A 17412-nucleotide genomic window follows, 5' to 3' on the forward strand; every position below is an offset into this window, starting at 1 on the left:
CAGATGCAGTGATTCCAACCCTGCAGGTATTATTTATAGTCCTACAGTTTGTAGATATATACCGATTTTGTGGTTTGATGGCTTCATTGGCTGAATCTTGAATAGTACATAGGAAAAAGTCACTCATTGTATCAATGTCAGGTTTTCATGGTGACATGGAATGCTGGGAGGCAGAGTTTGGTCAATTTCTGAAAACTGAAAATCATAAACAGCCATTTTTGCAGTACCTTCTTTTGAGCTTTTAAATGTTGGTTTCTTTAAAAGTTGAATGCATTGTTGCTGAAGGACTGGCTACTATTGTAGCCAAGTTTTCTGGCAATACAAAGATAGGTCAGAAAGCAAGTTCTGAGGACACAGCAAAGGGGTATAAATCAGTTAAGTGAGTGGACCAAACATTGGCCGACGGAGTATAGTGTAGGAAAATGTGAGATTGTCCACTTTGGCACAAAGAATAGAAAAGCAGAGTATTATTTAGATGGAGAGAGTGCTGCGGTACAGAGGGATCTGGGCGTCTTTGTACATGAATCACAAAAAGTTAGCATGCAGGTACAGCAAATAATTAATAAAGCAAGTGAAATGTTGGCATCTATTGGAAGGGGGATGGAATATAAAAGAAGGGAAGTTTGCTGCAACTGTGCAGGGCATTGATGAGACCACTCTCAGAGTAATGTGTATAGTTTTGGTCTCCTTGCTTATGGAGGAATATACTTACATTGGAGGTTGTTCAGAGAAAGTTCACTAGGCTGATCCCTGGGGTGAAGAGGTTGTCTGTTGAGGAAAGTTGAGCAGGATGAGCCTATTTGAAGTTTAGAAGAATGAGAGGTGACCTTATTGAAACATATACGATTCTGAGGGGGCTGAATTGGATAGATGCTGAGAGGATGTTTTCCCTTTGTGGGGACTCTAGAACTAGGGCCATGGTTTCAGACTAAGGGGTCTCCCATTTAATATGGAAATGAGGAGGTATTTCATCTCTCAGAGGGTTGTTAATCTTTGGAATTCTCTTCCCCAGAGAGCAGTGGAGGCAGGGTCATTGAATATATTCAAAGCTGAGTTGGAGATTTTTGATTTACAAGGGAATAAAGGATTATGGTGGTGCGTTGGTGGGGGTTGCTCTGGCAGGAAGATAGAGTTAAGGCCACAATCAAATCAACCATGATCTTGTTGAAACGCAGAGCAGGTTCGAGGGGCCAAACGGACGACTGCTGCTTCTATTTCTTATGTTGTCAAAGGACGACATGCGAGGCAGAGGTTTCAATTCAAAGAACTACTGACAGTAGTAGGGAAAGAAGGAGCTTGTTTGTTTGCCATAACTTCTTACCTCCCTTAAGAGAATGGTCTGGAATGTTGGATGGGCTGGCAGGTTGAATAACAACCTGTTGAACCACATCATGAACACCCCTTCCATGGCCATCAAGCCCTGGAGTGGGACATGAACCCAGGGCTTTTTGGCTCAGGGGCAAGAGTGCTACCAACTGACCCAAAAAACCTCCATTCGTGAAGGAGCTGGTTCATCGGAACAGGCTCCACTTAAACCAAGCTTAGACCAATATCTTGTCAAGTTGAATAACTAGGGCATAGTTGAGTATTAAACTAAAAATTGGTTGTGGGGGTGCTGGTTCAGGTGTGGGGTAATGTATAAATCTAAGGGTCAAGGCCATTGAACAGCGTAATGATTTGGATAAAGATAAGCACAGTGTGCCAAGAAGGGACAAAATTTTAACCGCATTAGTTCATCAGTGAATAAAGTCAAGTCAGGAAAAATGGAGAAAAGTTAAAATTAAAGGTGTTTTATCTGAATACATGAAGTATTCCTATCAAGACCGACAAATTGGTGGCACAAATAGAGATAAACGGGTTTAATCTAATAGCCATTACAGAGATGCGGTTGCAAGGTGACCAAGGTTGGGAACTAAATATTCCAGGATACCTGACATTTCAAACAGACAGACAAAATAGAAAAGGAAGGCAGGTGGCACTGATGATTAAGGATGACAGAATGATAAAAGGAGATAATGAGGAACAATTTTGACTCAGAAGAGCAGAAAGTAGAATCAGTATGGTTGGAGGTAGACCACTGGAAAAGTGATCTTGGCTAACTAAAGAGGTTATGGGTAGGATTGGATTAAAAGAAGAGACTTATATTGCCAAGAAGAATAGTTTGGCTGAGGATTAGGAGAATTTTAAATATCAGCAAAGAATGACCAAAACATTGATAAAGAAGGAAAAGTAGAAAATGAGAGTAAACTATCAAGAAATATTTTTTTTTAAAATTGTGAGAGCTTCTACATGTATTAAAAAGAAAAAGAGTAGTGAAAGTATTTATGGGTCCCTTAGAGGCTGAGACACTGAGGCATGAGAAATTATAATGGGGAATACAAAGCCTTCACAGTAGAAGACACAAAAAATGTACCAGAAACAGAGGGGACCCAAGAACCTAATAAGAGTGAGGAACTTAAAGTAAATCCCCTAGGCCTGATGGCCTACATCCTAGGGTTCTAAAAGAGGTGGCTGTAGAGACAGTGATGCACTGGGGGTGATCTTCCAAAATTCCTTAGATTCTGGAGCAGTCCCAGTGGATTTGAAAGTAAATTTAATACCGCTATGCAAGAAAGGAGGGAGAAAGATGGGTAACTACAGGGGAGTTAGCTTGTTTTATGTCTTGAGTCTATGAGTTCACTAGTCAAGTAAACTCGAATTGCATGTCTTCGTATACACTTGTTAGTTGATACTCACTATCAATAATGGAGAGAGACTGATACAAGAACAAACTGATTGTTTATTGCAACAGAAGGCAGAGCACTAAATCCCTAAGTGCTCCCGCAACCACCTTCAGCTCTAGACTTACAGTCAAATAGTAGCCCACGCTGTACAGTGATTGGTCAGTATTGTCACATAGTTAGTCCTCTTGCATTCTCTTAAAGGTACATGGTACTCCACTTTACCACAGCCTGACACCAGTCATTGGAAAACGCTGGAATCCTTTAACAAGGAAGTTATAACACAGCACTTAGAAAGTCATAATATGATTAGACAGGGTCATCATAATTTATAAAGGAAATCATGTTTGACAAATCTATTAGAGTTTTTTTGTGGATGTAACAAGCAGGGTAGAGAATAGGGCACCAGTGAATATAACATATTTGAATTTTCAGAAGGCCTTTTTGTAAGGTGCCGCATGAAAAGCTGTTGCACAAGATAAAATCATATGGGTTTGGGAGTAATATATCAGCATGGATAGAGGATTGGTTAAAGGACAGAAAACAAAGAGGTAGGAATAAATGGGTCATTTTTAGGTTGGCAGATTGTTATTACTGGAGTGCCACACGGATCAGTGCTGGGGCCTCAGCTATTTACAATCTGTATTAATGACTTAGATGAAGAGGACAGAGTGTAAACTATAGTGTTCAATTTTTCTGTGTTTGATTATGTGAGCCTGTTTACTATTGATGCTCACTGTGCTTGATTAGTTAAGTCTGGGTGTGGACGCAGAGAAAAGTAAACAAAGCTGGAAGCTAGAGCTGGAAGCATGGAGCAGACATTTTAAAGCACTGTGAAAATAACCTGCTACACAGATTTCCTTCTACAGGGCCGGGAGTGACTCTAGGACTGGAAAATTCCAGCCAGCTTCCTTGAATTGACCTCAGTTAGGCTCCCGCCTCCTCAAAAATTGGCACTGGGTGGGGGATGGTGCCAGGGAACCAGCACACCAGGTGGCAGGGTTACTTTTTGCTTCTGCCCACCACTGACCCTGGTTCAGTTTGGGGTGAAAATCCAGTCTAATGGGTTTGCAAAGGGATTGAGAAAGGTCAAGAAGGTGCAAAATGAGAGGTCATTCTCTATGGTAGGAAGAATAGAAAAAAAACTGATTCTTTTTAAACGGTGAGAAATTGTTAAATGTTCGTGTTCAAAGGGATTTGGGTGTCCTTGTATACGCAACACAGAAAGTTAACATGCAGGTACAGCAAGCAATTAGGAAGACAAATTGTATGTTTGCTTTTATTATTTTTGTTTATTCATTCACGGGAAGTGGGCTTCACTGGCTGGGCCAGTATTTATTGCCTATCCCTAGTTGCCCTTGTGAAGGTGGGGGTGAGCTGCCTTCTTGAACCACTGCAGTCCATGTGGTTTAGGTGTACCCACAGTGTTGTATGGAAGGGAGTTCCAGGATTTTGACCCAGCGACAGTGAAGGAACGGCGATATATTTCCAAATCAGGATGGTGAGTGACTTGGTGGGGAACTTCCAGGTGGTGGTGTTCCCATCTATTTGTTAAAGTGTTTGGAGCACAAGAGTAAGAAAGTCTTGCTGCAGAGACCATACCTGTAAAACCGTGAACGATTTTGGCCTCCTTACCTAAGGAAGGACATATTTGCCTTAGTGGGGGTGCAACAAAAGTTCACTAGATTGATTCTGGGATGAGGGAATTTTGGTATGAGAAGAAATTGAGTAGAATGGGCTGATTATTCACTGGAAATTTACATTCCCCTGCCAGCGGGTTTGCACACAGTGGGCCTCATCAAATTCTCTGCATCACCTTTTCACCATCCTCCTGTCCGCCCTTTCCCTAATTAAGGCCCTTAAGTGGCCAATTAATGACCACTTAAGGGCCCTTTCCCGCCCAGCCTCAATTTATGGGCTGGCGGGTGGAGTTCAGGGGCGGGGGGAAGCCCAGAAAGTCACTGTGTTTAGGCCTCAGGCAGTAGGTGGAGTGATGCCTCTATCAACAGCCTTCTTTCAACTTCAGGCAACCCCCACCAACAAGGCCAGGGCCCCCGTGGGTTGTCCATGCCTCTGGGCCTCACATCCCCTCCCCACCCTGAGACCTCAACACATATCTGGTCCTGGACTCCCAGAATTTAGAATCTGGGGACTGCTTGTAGTCATAGTCCTGTCCACTGCAGCTTTTGGCGCTGCTGGGGCTAGAGAGCTGCAGGCCAATCAGATTGCCTGGCAGCTCTCTGAGGCGGGACTTCCTTTTAAACAAGGGGCAGAAGTCCCGTCTCCAGTCAATGAACACTCCTTGGAGCATTCCCTACTGACTCGTTGGGTGGCAAGAAGGGAACCTGCCATTCTAAAAATCCTGGCAATTGAAACAAATATAAGATTCTCGGAGGGCAGGGCAGGGTAGTGCTGAGAGGTTGTTTTCCCTGGGTGGAGAAACTAGAACAAGGTGGATATAATCTCAGGAAAAGAGGTTGGCTGTGTGATGAAGAGAAATTTCTTTATTCAGAGAGTTGTAAATCTTCTTTCACAGAGCTGTGGATGCTCAGTCGTTGATATATTCAAAGCTGAGGTCAATAAATTATTGGACTCTAAGAGAATCAAGGGATATGATGATAGTGTGAAAAAGTGGAGTTGAGGTTGAAGATCAACCATGATCTCATAAAATGTTGGAGTAGACTAAAAGGACTGTATTGCCTACTCCTGCTGTATGGCCAGGATTTTAGGGTTATTGGGCGGGCTTGGCGGGGCAAGCGGGAGCAGTCGTGAAATGGACCGCCGCCCACGATTAATGGCCAGCCAGTGTGAAATGCACACTGCAGTGCTCAGCGCTGCTGGGGTGGGGGCGTGAGGAGCGCGAGTGCTGAAGTTCGCACAGGTACACGCAGTAAAAGCTCCCTGAGGCACAGAACTGTCTCAGGGAGCTGAAGATTTTTGTCAATAAAAGTAAGAATTTAAAAATAATGAAAACATATCCCCTCATGTGACAGAGTCGCATGTCCCCTCATGTGACTGAGCAGGGTAAAATAAATATGAGTGTAAAAAGTTTTTATTTTTTAAAATCACTGGACGAAACCCTATCCTGTCCGTAGATGAGGTTTCACCAAAAATGCAAAGGGCGCTTGGCCTTTTCGCCTGCCCGTCAAATGAATGGTTGGCCAGGCAGCGAAAAATTCCTATCAATCAGTTGATTAAGGGCCATAATAGGCTGTATAATTGTCGACGGGCACGCTGCTGACCCCTGCGTGCGCCCACCGATGGAAATATCGTGCGAGTGCGCGATGATGTCAGGATGCTCGCCCGATGTCATCGCGCGTCATTTTACACTTGTTTGGGTTGGGCACATGCCCGCTCAACGAGCCAAAAATTCTGCCCCATATGTTTTTATATTCTTAGAAACTATATAATAATTGTAATAAATGATGTCACAATTTAAGGTATTCAGTTTAAAATTCTTATCCTTGTTTTCAAATCCCTCCAATGCTAAAAATCCAAAACTCTCCACACCTGTGTAATCCCCTCCAGCCCGACATCAGTGTTCCTTTTATTCTGGCCTCCAGTGCAACTCCAATTTTTATCGGTCCACTCTTGGTGACTGTGCTTCCAGTTGCCTAAGCCTAAGCTCAGGAATTCTCACCTCTCTGCCTCTTTGCTCCACTTTTCTCTTTCCAGCTACTCTTTAAAATTTACCTCTTTGACCAAACTTCTGGTCATCTGATCCGATATCTTCTTATGTGGCTTGGTGCCATAGTTTATTTTATAAAGCTCCGGTAAAGTGTCTTGGCACATTTTATTATGTTAAAGGGGCTATATAAAAATAAGCTGTTGTATTGTACAAAACTCATTAAGTCAGTTTGTCAAATTAGAGCAAAGACTCACTGATTGAAAAGACACAGCAACCAGGCTTGAAGCAAACATAAAATCAACAGTTACCTGGAGACTGGCTTTAATCAGGTATCCAGTTAAGGTTTATTTTGTTAAAGGTTATGAGAAATCAGTAAACATTTTTGTTTTGCAGTACATACAGGTAGACAGATATCGAAATGGTGTTTTTATGAACTCTCTACATGGCTTTCTCTCTACATTTCTTCCTCTCTATACTCTAGTAGCAGATTCAGAGTTCTTTACTTGTTGAAGTGCTTTTATGTTGCTGCACTAGTTTTGGTTCCAAGAGCACCATGTTACGCTCCTGAGACTTTTTTTTACAATGGCTAGAAGAAAAGCCCGTGAAAAAGCATACTTCCAACAAAAGCGGAACCAAGCACGTTGACTTCTTTATCTTTTCAATTGCAGCCACTGATCAGGAAACACTGGCCCGGATTTTTGCTCCCAAGGCAGATGCACAGAATGTCGGGAAATTTCCTGGCACCGGCCTTGGGAAAAAGTGCCCTGAATAATGAGATTTTTGTTCTGGTCAGGGGTGGCGAGGGGGAGCAGGTATGTGCTGGTGTCCAGCCCACCAACCCCAGAAACAGTTTGGATGCAACCACAGGTGTTGCGGAGTGCCGGGTTGGGCTGGTTAAAAGGCCCACCTTAGTGTTTTGGGACTTTGTCCCATTTGTGTGGTTGAATTTAAGGCCCTTTAGTCCTCACACCTCCCACCACTCCCCATTCATGCCAACCTATGCCCCTCTACCCACCCCCCAATGGCCCTTCATGCCCTCCATGCCAACTCACACAGTATCCACCATGGGCAGACCTCAGGAGCCATGCTGAGATGAAACAAAATAAAGTTCTATGTATACTGTAATAATGATAGGTTGTGGAAGCAGTCAAGCAGTAATAACACAATATAGTCCTTAGGGTTACGTCAACAAACAGCTATCGAAACTCCAAGCACTGATTTTTCTTCAACTCAGAACCACAGCAGGCAGTTTTTTGTTAAATTTAAAGGACAGGGTATTTAAATCACTTGACAGCTTGACAATTGCAGAGACCTTATCTACCTTCTATGAATATTCATATCTAATCTTAAAAATCATAAGTCACGCAATATAGGAAACAGACCTCCATCCAGTGAAAATGGGGTCTGTTTGAACTCAGCACTTAGTTAAAATGGCCCCGCTGGGTTCGGATGTGTGAATCACATCCTGGCCCCTTTCCCCTACTGGCAAAATCGGATCTGGCAGACATGGAGGCTGGACCTCTGGATTCGGGTTCCTGGCACCATTTTGTGTCAGGAAAGTCCAGGTCACCATGTTTGCCCACTGCTGCACATATAGACCTTTTATTGTAGAAGCCCCCAAGCACATAGAGACTTCCACCTACAGATCGGGATAACAATGACTCACTTGGTAGCTGCTTCTCCCCGAGTGAATGTAAGTCCTGCACATTAAGAAGATCTAAGCTTTTATTCCTGTTTAAACTGAGTTAACTGACTGCTCTCAGATCTGTAACACTAGCATTTACTGGATGTTTAAAAGTCCCTGGAGAAGAGTGGCTAAATGAATGACTATATCAATACAAGAAATTATCATTGGCCAACAGTATTTCAGTCATTTAATGTACTCAAGAAAAGCTGTATTCAGGATATTCACTCCACAAATTTAATACCAGAGCCATAGAATTAATATTGGTGATAATGATTGCATTAGTCATAAGTAATGGTAATCGGTTAAGTCATCAGTAATTATAAATTGATGTGTTCACATACATGGAGGGTATGTATCACAAGGTAGTCATGTGATGTAGTACACATGTCGATAAAACAATCTGATCAGCCAGCTTGAACAAAGTCACAAGTAGTTTGTAGTCAGTGTTTCAATTGTATGTGTCTGTTTTACACTGCTGCCTATAATGTTCTATTTATAATGCCGAATGTAGAGAGCCATGTTAAACATTCTATAACAGGGATTCCTCAATGGCTAGTGTTTAATAAGTTAGAAATTGAAGGGGGGGTGCTGGTGGATGGATTTTAACTCCTAAAAAAAAGGCCAAGATGTTAAAATATTAAAAATCTGAATCCTAACCCCAACCTGCCTCCAACCCGCCTACTTCTCGTTTTAACAGAGACGGGAAGCCAAACCATTCCCAGGAGATAGGTTGGCAATTCAAATATTATAATGAGGTGGCATTCCTTCTATTTAACCAACATTTTAAATTTAATCCTGGCCAGGCAAGTTTTCCAGGCCTCAGGAAACCCAGCAGATACAGGAGGACCAAAATTGCTGGATCCAGGAGGTAGATGCATTCCCATTTACTTGCTGGATTCAGTTTACCTGCTTCACCCACTCCTGCAATCAAACAACACCATGATCTCTATGATCTCCCCAAATTCCTTCTTCATGAATTTTCCAATCTCCCCCTGACTCTGACTTCCACTCATGCCTCAGGTCTCTGGTGTCACCCAACTCTGAACCTCAATCTCACCTCTGACCTTCGGTCTTCCTCCCCCTCCTTTCCAATCCCTCTCTATCTTTTCTCCTTTCCCCAGCTTCTGCCAACAACCAGCCGGAACTGGGAAACGGAGATAAAAATTGCCAATCAAGTCCTGCCGTTAATTCAGCAGAAACTTCGAGAAAGCCATGCACCTGAGTTTCCTAACCTAAAATGCAGCTCCCTGCTCTCACCCTGCCTCTCAGTTAATATCACCTGGGGAAATGGTAAAGGTGACACAATTAGTTCTAGTGTCCCAGGGCTACGGAGGAGGAAAATTATCCAGCACTCTTGTCCCTGATCACTGTCTAACCCAATGTCTCAACAAGTGATTATTGTGTTATTCTTGGACCAACAGCATCATTAAATCCTGCTCTGTCATAACGAATCATGGATTTCTATGCAAGAATGCGCTGAATGGTCTTCCTCTGTACTTATTGTGATGAATAAGCTGTCCTTTTTTGGACAGTGAACTGTTGTCTAATGTTCATCTCTTTAAAAGGAAACTAAGATAGTGGAAATTGCAATTTCCTCTGTCCATCTTCCAGTTTTCCCATCCCTATAAACATAATACAGACGCTGAAAATAGGTCAGAAGCAAGTCCAACTGTCTAAATACATTAAATTTGCAATCGGCACTAATTTATCTTTGTTGAAGAAGGTGCATATTAGACAGTCAGTTTGCTGTCTAAACCATGGTCATGAAGATCAGTCAGTTTCCTTAGGGGCAAGCACTGATCTGGTCACTCTGCAGCTACATTGTACCTGTAAGTTCATTAAACAAAAACATGTTTATCATGATGCTGTCACAATATGTACAAATTCTTCCTTTTCTTTTTTAACCTGGTTTCTGCTTTTGTTCTCTCTCTCTTGCTCTATCTTGCTCTCCCACTTGCGCATTTGCTCACTTGGCTGCTCACACTCTGGGCTAGATTTTACAGTGCACCATATCCCCCTCCCTCCCGCTGACTAAAATGTTGGCCGGGAGCCATTTTACACTTGGCTAGGCATTTATTGGCTCAGGGCAAGACTTCCACCGCTCTCTGGGGAGGAACACCTTCATTAGAGAGCTGCCAGCCTATCTGATTGGCCTGGCTAGCAGGTCCCAGTGAGAAGAGTTAGGGATGGGAGGGGGGTGCTGGGCATGAGAGGTCTGCGGGGGCTGAGGTGATGCGGGGTGTGACACTGAAGGGAGGGTGCCTCTGAAGGGCACCAGGACCTCAAAGGAGGCTCCCCTCCTTGCCTGACATCAATCAGCCCAGCAAAAGCTTCTGGGCTACCCACTTGGCATGGGCCTCCCCCCGCCACAGGTAAAATAGCAGTAGGGTGGGATGAGACACTAAATTGCCCATTAAATAGCCACTTAAGTGTCTCAATCGGCTCAAGGGCAGGCAAGCTGCCCGACGCCTCCATTGCCCCTCCCCACCTCCCGTAAAATTGGAAACAGGTTAGGCAGGAAGGCAGCAGGCGGGCCAAATGCTACATTTTACAAGCTAACCCTGCTATCAAACCTCACATTTAGTGAGGGAGCCTAAAATCTAGCCCTCTGTTTCACTCACTCACTCTTTCTCATCTGTTTACTCTCTCTTCCTCTCATTCACTTGCTCTCTTACTTGCTCACACTTGCTTGCTCTGTCCCTCTCTCTCAATCATTCTCATTTGCTCTCACTCCATCTATCTCTCTCTCTCTCGCTGTCTTCCCCTAACCTCACCCCCCAAGAATTACACTAGTAGCAATTCGCCAATCCAAGGAAGCATTTGTGCTGCAGTTGGCACTTGTATTCCTTAGATATTTTTGTCTCATTTTTCAGCTGGGCTGCATACCCAGACATGGGTGCCATGGATACGAATGGTTGTTGCCAGTAGCGGTGGTTAGTAAAATATAGTGAATTATAATCCAAGATTTCATTAAAGCAGGTTCTACTGGGTTTCCTGCCTCAAAGCAGCATCCCTCCCCCCCACTCCTTAAACTTGCTGCCAAACTTGGCTCCTTACTGCAATATCAATTTAATTGATAACATTATCTTAATAGTAAACTTGGAGATATTATTCCACATGTTTTGTGGTTATATTATCAAATGTCATCTTACAATCATTGATTTAGCCATAACTTGATCTGTATCCATTACATTAATGTGGAAAAATAATGTCCGTTACAGTGAACTATTATTTTTCTTTTTACAAACCTGGATTATAAGTTTGTAACATGTGTGCTGTGGCAATGTATAATTGTTTGACATTGAGGTGTTTGGGTACATCAACCAGAACCATAAATTTTTGGAACTAATAACTATGCTAAAATGCTCCAAATACAAAGCCACTTCCTGCCTTACAAATTAACCATCAATTCTGACCTGTCCAACGTTGTTCTTGCAAATGGGAACTAAGCAGAGTGGGTGCATGTCTATAGTAATCCCTGCGAATTAAGTGTACACCCATAATGACTCTTCAGAATAATAGAATTTCCAAGGTTTACTTTCAGTTATTTTGAATTAATTGCTTAAGCAGTCAGTTTTAGCCAGTATATTTAGGATTCATGGAGGAATGTTTATTGTCATAGTTGTACTTCATTTGGAGACAGACAGGTTCCTTGTCAGCTAATAGAATTTTTACCCTACACAATGCAAAAAGTGGAGGTCTTGTGACACACTGGGTACAAACATACGAACATACAAAATAGGAGCAGAAGTAGGCCATTTGGCCCCTTAAGCCTCCTCTGCCATTCAATAAGATCATGGCTGATCTATTTGTGTTTCGAGTTCTACATTCCCACATAACCCTCATAACCTTTGATTCCCTTGCCTAACAAAAATCTATCTACCTCTGCCTTAAAAATATTCAATGACCCCGTCTCCACTGCCTTCTGAGGCAGAGAGTTCCAAAGTCGCATAACCCTCTGAGAGAAAAAAAATTCTCCTCATCTCTTTCCTAAAAGGGTGACCCCTAATTTTAAAACACTGCCCCCTAGTTCTAGACTCACCCACAAGGGGAAACATCCTTTCCACATCCACCTTGTCAAGACCATTCAGGATCTTATATACTTCAATCAAGTCACCCCTCACTCTTCTAAACTCCAGTGGAAACAAGTAGTGTCCCTGTCTCTGAGCCAGAAGCTCTGGGTTCAAGTCCCATTCAAGGACCTAATGGCTAAGGAAGGTATGGCCATAATGTGGCCAAACAGGTTGAGTATCAACTTGTAAATCCTTCCAACATACACCAATGGCAGGCGGTAAGAACACGAGAGATTCCTGATCAGTCATGTGATGGAAAGACATTGGAGCGTTTACCATCATTATCCATAGCTCCAGGCTTGAAGCACCTTTGCGATGGCCTTGCTACCTCAGCACTGCTCACCTCTCCCAGTTGGGCTGCCGGCAGCTAGAGCTGTGAGCACTCTGATTGGCCTTCGCACTTCGGGAACCCGTTCATCAATCTTAATTGAATAGTGAACATAGAGACAGCCAATTAGAAGCCTGCCTCATGTAAAGTTGTGTCAGCGGGGGTCTTGATGACAAGTGCAGGTTCAAGACCTGAATATGGTCATTCAGGTTGCCGACGCTTGTGGGAACATTCAGCCTAAAGCGCCTGATTTCCAACTACTTATCATTGATTTTCCAACTCACGAGATCTTCTGGAGGGCATCATTCCTGGTAGCCAGAGCTCGTGGCTTGATTTGCTGCCCCAGCCCGCCACCGGGATTGTCCGGTCCCGCCAAAAGTCAATGAACTTTTGGCTGGGCTGCCGAATCTCCCGTGGTGGGACCCGTCACAACAGGGCTGGAAAATCCCAGCCCATGTCTGATGAAAGCCTCTTGAATTTATTCAAATTAAGATTAAGTGGCACTATTGCAATGTCATTGCCAATTTTATAGTTTATTGCTTGGCTAATGTCACTACAATCTCTTGTCCACAAACTACAGGGAACCAAACTCTCCTTAAGCAATGTTCATTTGGGATCTACAGGAAAATGGGGAGAGCACCAAAGGTTAGAATGCATTTTATGACAATAAGCATTGGCAGATCAACGCAACACCAAGTTCTCATGTGCAAGAAGTTAGGAAGTGTTTGACAAAGAGATAAGTAGACGGGAAAATAGGAACAGGAGGAAGCCATTTAACTCCTCAAGCCTGTTCTGTCATTCAATGAGATAATGAGTAATCTGCATCCTAACTCCTTATACCCTCCTTTGGCCAATATCCCTTAATATTCTGGATAACAAAAATCTATCAATCTTGAATTTAAAACTTACACCTGATCGAGCGTCAGCTGTCATTTGCAGAAGAGAATCGCTAACTTCTACCACCCTTTGCATGTAAAAGTGTTTCCTATCTTCACTCCTGGAAGATCTGGTCCTAATTTTTAGGATATATCCCAAGTCCTAGACTCTCCAACTAACAGAAATAGTTTCTCTCTATCCACTCTATCTGTTCCCCTCAATATCTGAAAACTTCAATCAAATCACTCCTTAATCTTCTAAATTTCAGGAATGCAGCCTTAGTTTGTGTAATCTCTCCCCATACTTTAACTCTTGTCCAGGTATGATTCTGGTAAATATATTCCACACTCCCTCCAAGGCCAATAAAACCTTCTCATGGTGTGAGTAGGCTTGAGAAGGCAGAATGACAGGGTTGGGGTGATGCGCTTATTAGGATCTAGGTGAATGTGCCCCTCTGCTCACATTTCCTGCCCTGCTTAGGTCATTAAATGATTTTCAGCATTAAATTCACAAGCACGGTACCACATTTCTGCTGCTGACTCCATCTGAAACCTACAGACTTCTTTCTCCCATCGTTCAGGAAGAGTATCTCGCTGAGGGCCTTTACAACTACCAACACACATCCAAGCATCACTAAAATGAGGTGCAGCCTTTCAACGCCTGGGTGCCATTCTGCCAATTCCTTCTATTGTGCTTCAACCTCCATCGTATTTTTAGAGTGACTCTTTAAATATTGGAGTTGAAATTTCCTCAAGAAGTAGCGAGTTCTAGAGAGTCCCTTCATGTTGAAATAGAAGCCATTTTCATGGGTTACTGCTGTTGTGTACAATGTACACACTGTATCTGCTGTTGGGTATGGTTTCATTGAACATTAGAATCTCCTTTAATAACAGATTTTTATATTATTAGAGCTTGATCTGATTTAGCACAGTAATTGAGTAAACCGTATTAATCTGGGTAACACGATAAGCTGAGAGTGTAGTCAAATCTTTGCTTAAATGTCCTTTAGGGGTTAGGGATAGGTTGTTGGGAGAAGTGGTATTATAAAATAAATTGCAAGCCATAAAATTCAGTTTGAGGCATGGATATGTGCTTGAGGAACAGTTCAGTGAAGCTGGTGATAAAACTGTGGGTGGCTGTGATGCAAAAGATTATTCTTGTATATTAAGGCTCAGCAGGATCATGGGTGGGAGTGCAGCCAAGAGTCTTTCATCTTTAAAGAATCTCTTATTGCCTCTGAAGCACTGGATGGAGCTGTCAACAATGTATGTCAAATTAATCTGCCAAGAATAAGAATGTTGAAATGTGAGCATTTTTCAGTGCTGAAATATTTGTTTTTGTATCAGTCTATCTCTGTCCCATTCATTATCCCCTCCCCCCCCCACCACAGAGCTTTAAAACGGTTGAACTCCATAGCTCTGTCTGTCATCCTTTTCTCCTATATTTCCGAGGTTTTTGAAATTTAAGGTTGATGCTATCTGATCATCACTTCTTCATTTGTTTTGTCTTCTCTCGTACTCTTCAACATTTTGGTGACCTGCATGTGAATCCTTGGCTCTTTCCCTACCTCTCACTTCTTAAAAACAGAAAATGAGTGAATGTTGTTCACTAAATGCAACCTTGGTATTCAGAAAGGCAAATCACAAGGCATTCACAATGCCTATTCAGAATCTCCAGAAAGATTAATTATTAACCAGAAGAAGGATATTTGTATTCCCAACTACTGCACTGAGCTTACAATTCAATTGTAGAACATAATGAGCTTTCTGCTGAAATAAAATTTGAATGAAAATTGGAAAGTGGGATTCAGGCAAACCAAAAATAATTCTTCACTCGTCAAGAGACTATGATGGAGGTTGTCTGTCTTTGAAGATTTACTTTGGTTTTGCCAGCTGGTTTGAAATTCTCCTGAGTGGCAATAGAATTAACAGAAATTTACTATTTTAACAGCGTACTTTCAGGGCACCGTCATGTGCAGTAGAGCTTGATGCTCAAGCTATATTCTTTGTGGCTGAATAATGGTTTTTCAACATTTCCTTGTTTCTGTATAGCTTAACAGGATTTTGAATAATGCTTCAATAATGGCCTTTGACAGTAGTTAGTCATCCAGCAGAAAGGCTGAGTCACATCAGTGACGTTATGGTAATGTTTCAGCGTGTAAAAAAGCAAATGATTGTATTTTAAGGATCAATTATTTATGGAGAGGTAGCACAGGAGAAGAGGCTTTATTGGTTGACATTTTGAAGTGGACAGCAACATTTTAAAATGATTTGTAACTATTTTTATACCAAGGACTGTTAACTTACTGCTCTTAATGTAACATACTTTGTTGGCTTATAGCCTGAGCTTCGGTTTGATGGTGTATATTTATCTACCAACTGAAGATAAGGAGATCGTATGGTCATACATGTTATATTCCAATAAACTGAAATGCAGTGGGAAGGCTTCTCCTGGGGTTTTGCTGTATGTTCCTAGGTATTGGGCAAATAAAGACACATTGGTTCATGGGCATGCATTGTCTGCTCATGGCAGTGGGTATTGACATTGAGAGTAAGAAGTAAATCGTGCATAAAAACCCAAAAATCAACATCCTTCAGTGTAAAATAAAAACAAAATGTGCTGGAAATACTCAGTCGGCCAGGCAGCATCTGTTGAGAGAGAAACAGAGTTAATATTTCAGGTCTGATAATAGGTCATCCGGACCCAGCCACGTGATGTTCTTCAGTGGTCTGCTGTATATTTTTCTGCATTGTTTAAAGGTGAAACCCTTCCGGTGAAGGAGCGATATGAAATGCCAGTGGCAACTCAGAAAAATGCCACTGGCCTTACACTGGGGCTTCTAAAGACTCTGCACAATTGGCTCTCTCCAAAGAACTTCTTTGAAGAGGCAGAATTGGATGAAAAATGGAAAGATCTAGGATTGCCAATTCAACAACTGCAAAACATTCCGCATCTGGGCAGTTTTGAGAATGAGTTTGAATGGATGAAATTCCTGCAGTGATTTGGGTGGGACTCTATTCAGTGCCCTGAAATACGCCTGTGAAATCCTAACGACTGACCCAACTGGAGTTGCTTCACACATCCAATTCGAAACCTTCAAGTATCTGTACACCTACCTGGCAGCGATGGATGTGGACCTTCTGGAGTCTGACATTCAAGCAACTCTTCTAGCTTTACAAGATGTGGATAAGCAAGGTGGACTGGTACAACCCAGAAACTTCAAGCAATTTAATAAAGCAAAACCTCCTAAAGAAAACAAAGTGCCATCATAACTGAACATAATCTTTTTGTTCCTCCAAGGTTATGTTCAATGTTGGTAAAAAAATATATATAATGTACCACAGAGAACAAGCAACAGCTTACATTTCTAATATAATCTTCATTTTTCACTCTGACTTTTTAACATTTAATAAAGTTGCATTGTTCCAAAAAACAAAAAATAAAGAAACACGTCACTCCAGAAGCAGGAAAACCTGTTTGGTCAGTTGCCCCTGCTTAAAACACATCTGCTATTGGGCAACAGTTACTACACAGTACCTCCCAAGTTATCCTACCCAGCCCATCTAAAAGGGGCTGCAAGAGTGAGGAAATCTTAAGTTTATGACGAGTCATCAACATAAAAATGTCCACATTAATCAATCCCAGCAATTCAACATCTTAGCAAAGATGGTTGAAATATGCAAATTAGTGCATACTGCCTTTTTGAATCGGGAATTATGGGGCAGTTCATTAGAAACATGGGGAATGTTGAAGTGAAGATCCATGCATCTTTTGTCATAGAAATTTGAAACAGCTGAAGATAAAGGGTTAAGAGGAGAAAATGAAGCAATAGTGTTAGTTTTGGATTACTGTAGCAGTAAGTCAACATAGACAGGACAGGCCAGATGGCTTCCATTTATGCTGTAAACTTCTTTGCTTCAGTGGTAACAAAAATCATATCTAGGGGAAAGAAGATATTGGAATGCCATTGGTTTACTGTTAGGAACAAAGCTACTTCTAGGTTATGTCCTGAATGGAATTAAAATTTCCAACAGCACCAAGCTAGAATTGAGTTGGCCAAAAATCTACTAATCAAGTTAAAAAAAATGCAAATAAGTTGA

At 42.1% G+C, this 17412-nt stretch overlaps 1 protein-coding gene and 1 pseudogene across 1 annotated transcript in view; both read left to right on the plus strand.

Annotated features, from left to right (window-relative positions):
* The window catches only part of nmnat2 (nicotinamide nucleotide adenylyltransferase 2), a 326699-nt gene that overhangs the window by 55318 nt on the left and 253969 nt on the right, over window positions 1-17412 (plus strand). The gene's annotated exons all lie outside the window — the stretch shown is intronic.
* LOC144692799 (ropporin-1-like protein pseudogene) lies at window positions 7071-16584 on the plus strand (annotated as a pseudogene).

Source organism: Cetorhinus maximus, chromosome 17 (genome assembly GCF_964194155.1).
Source record: "Cetorhinus maximus chromosome 17, sCetMax3.hap1.1, whole genome shotgun sequence".
Classification (NCBI taxonomy): Eukaryota; Metazoa; Chordata; class Chondrichthyes; order Lamniformes; family Cetorhinidae; genus Cetorhinus; species Cetorhinus maximus.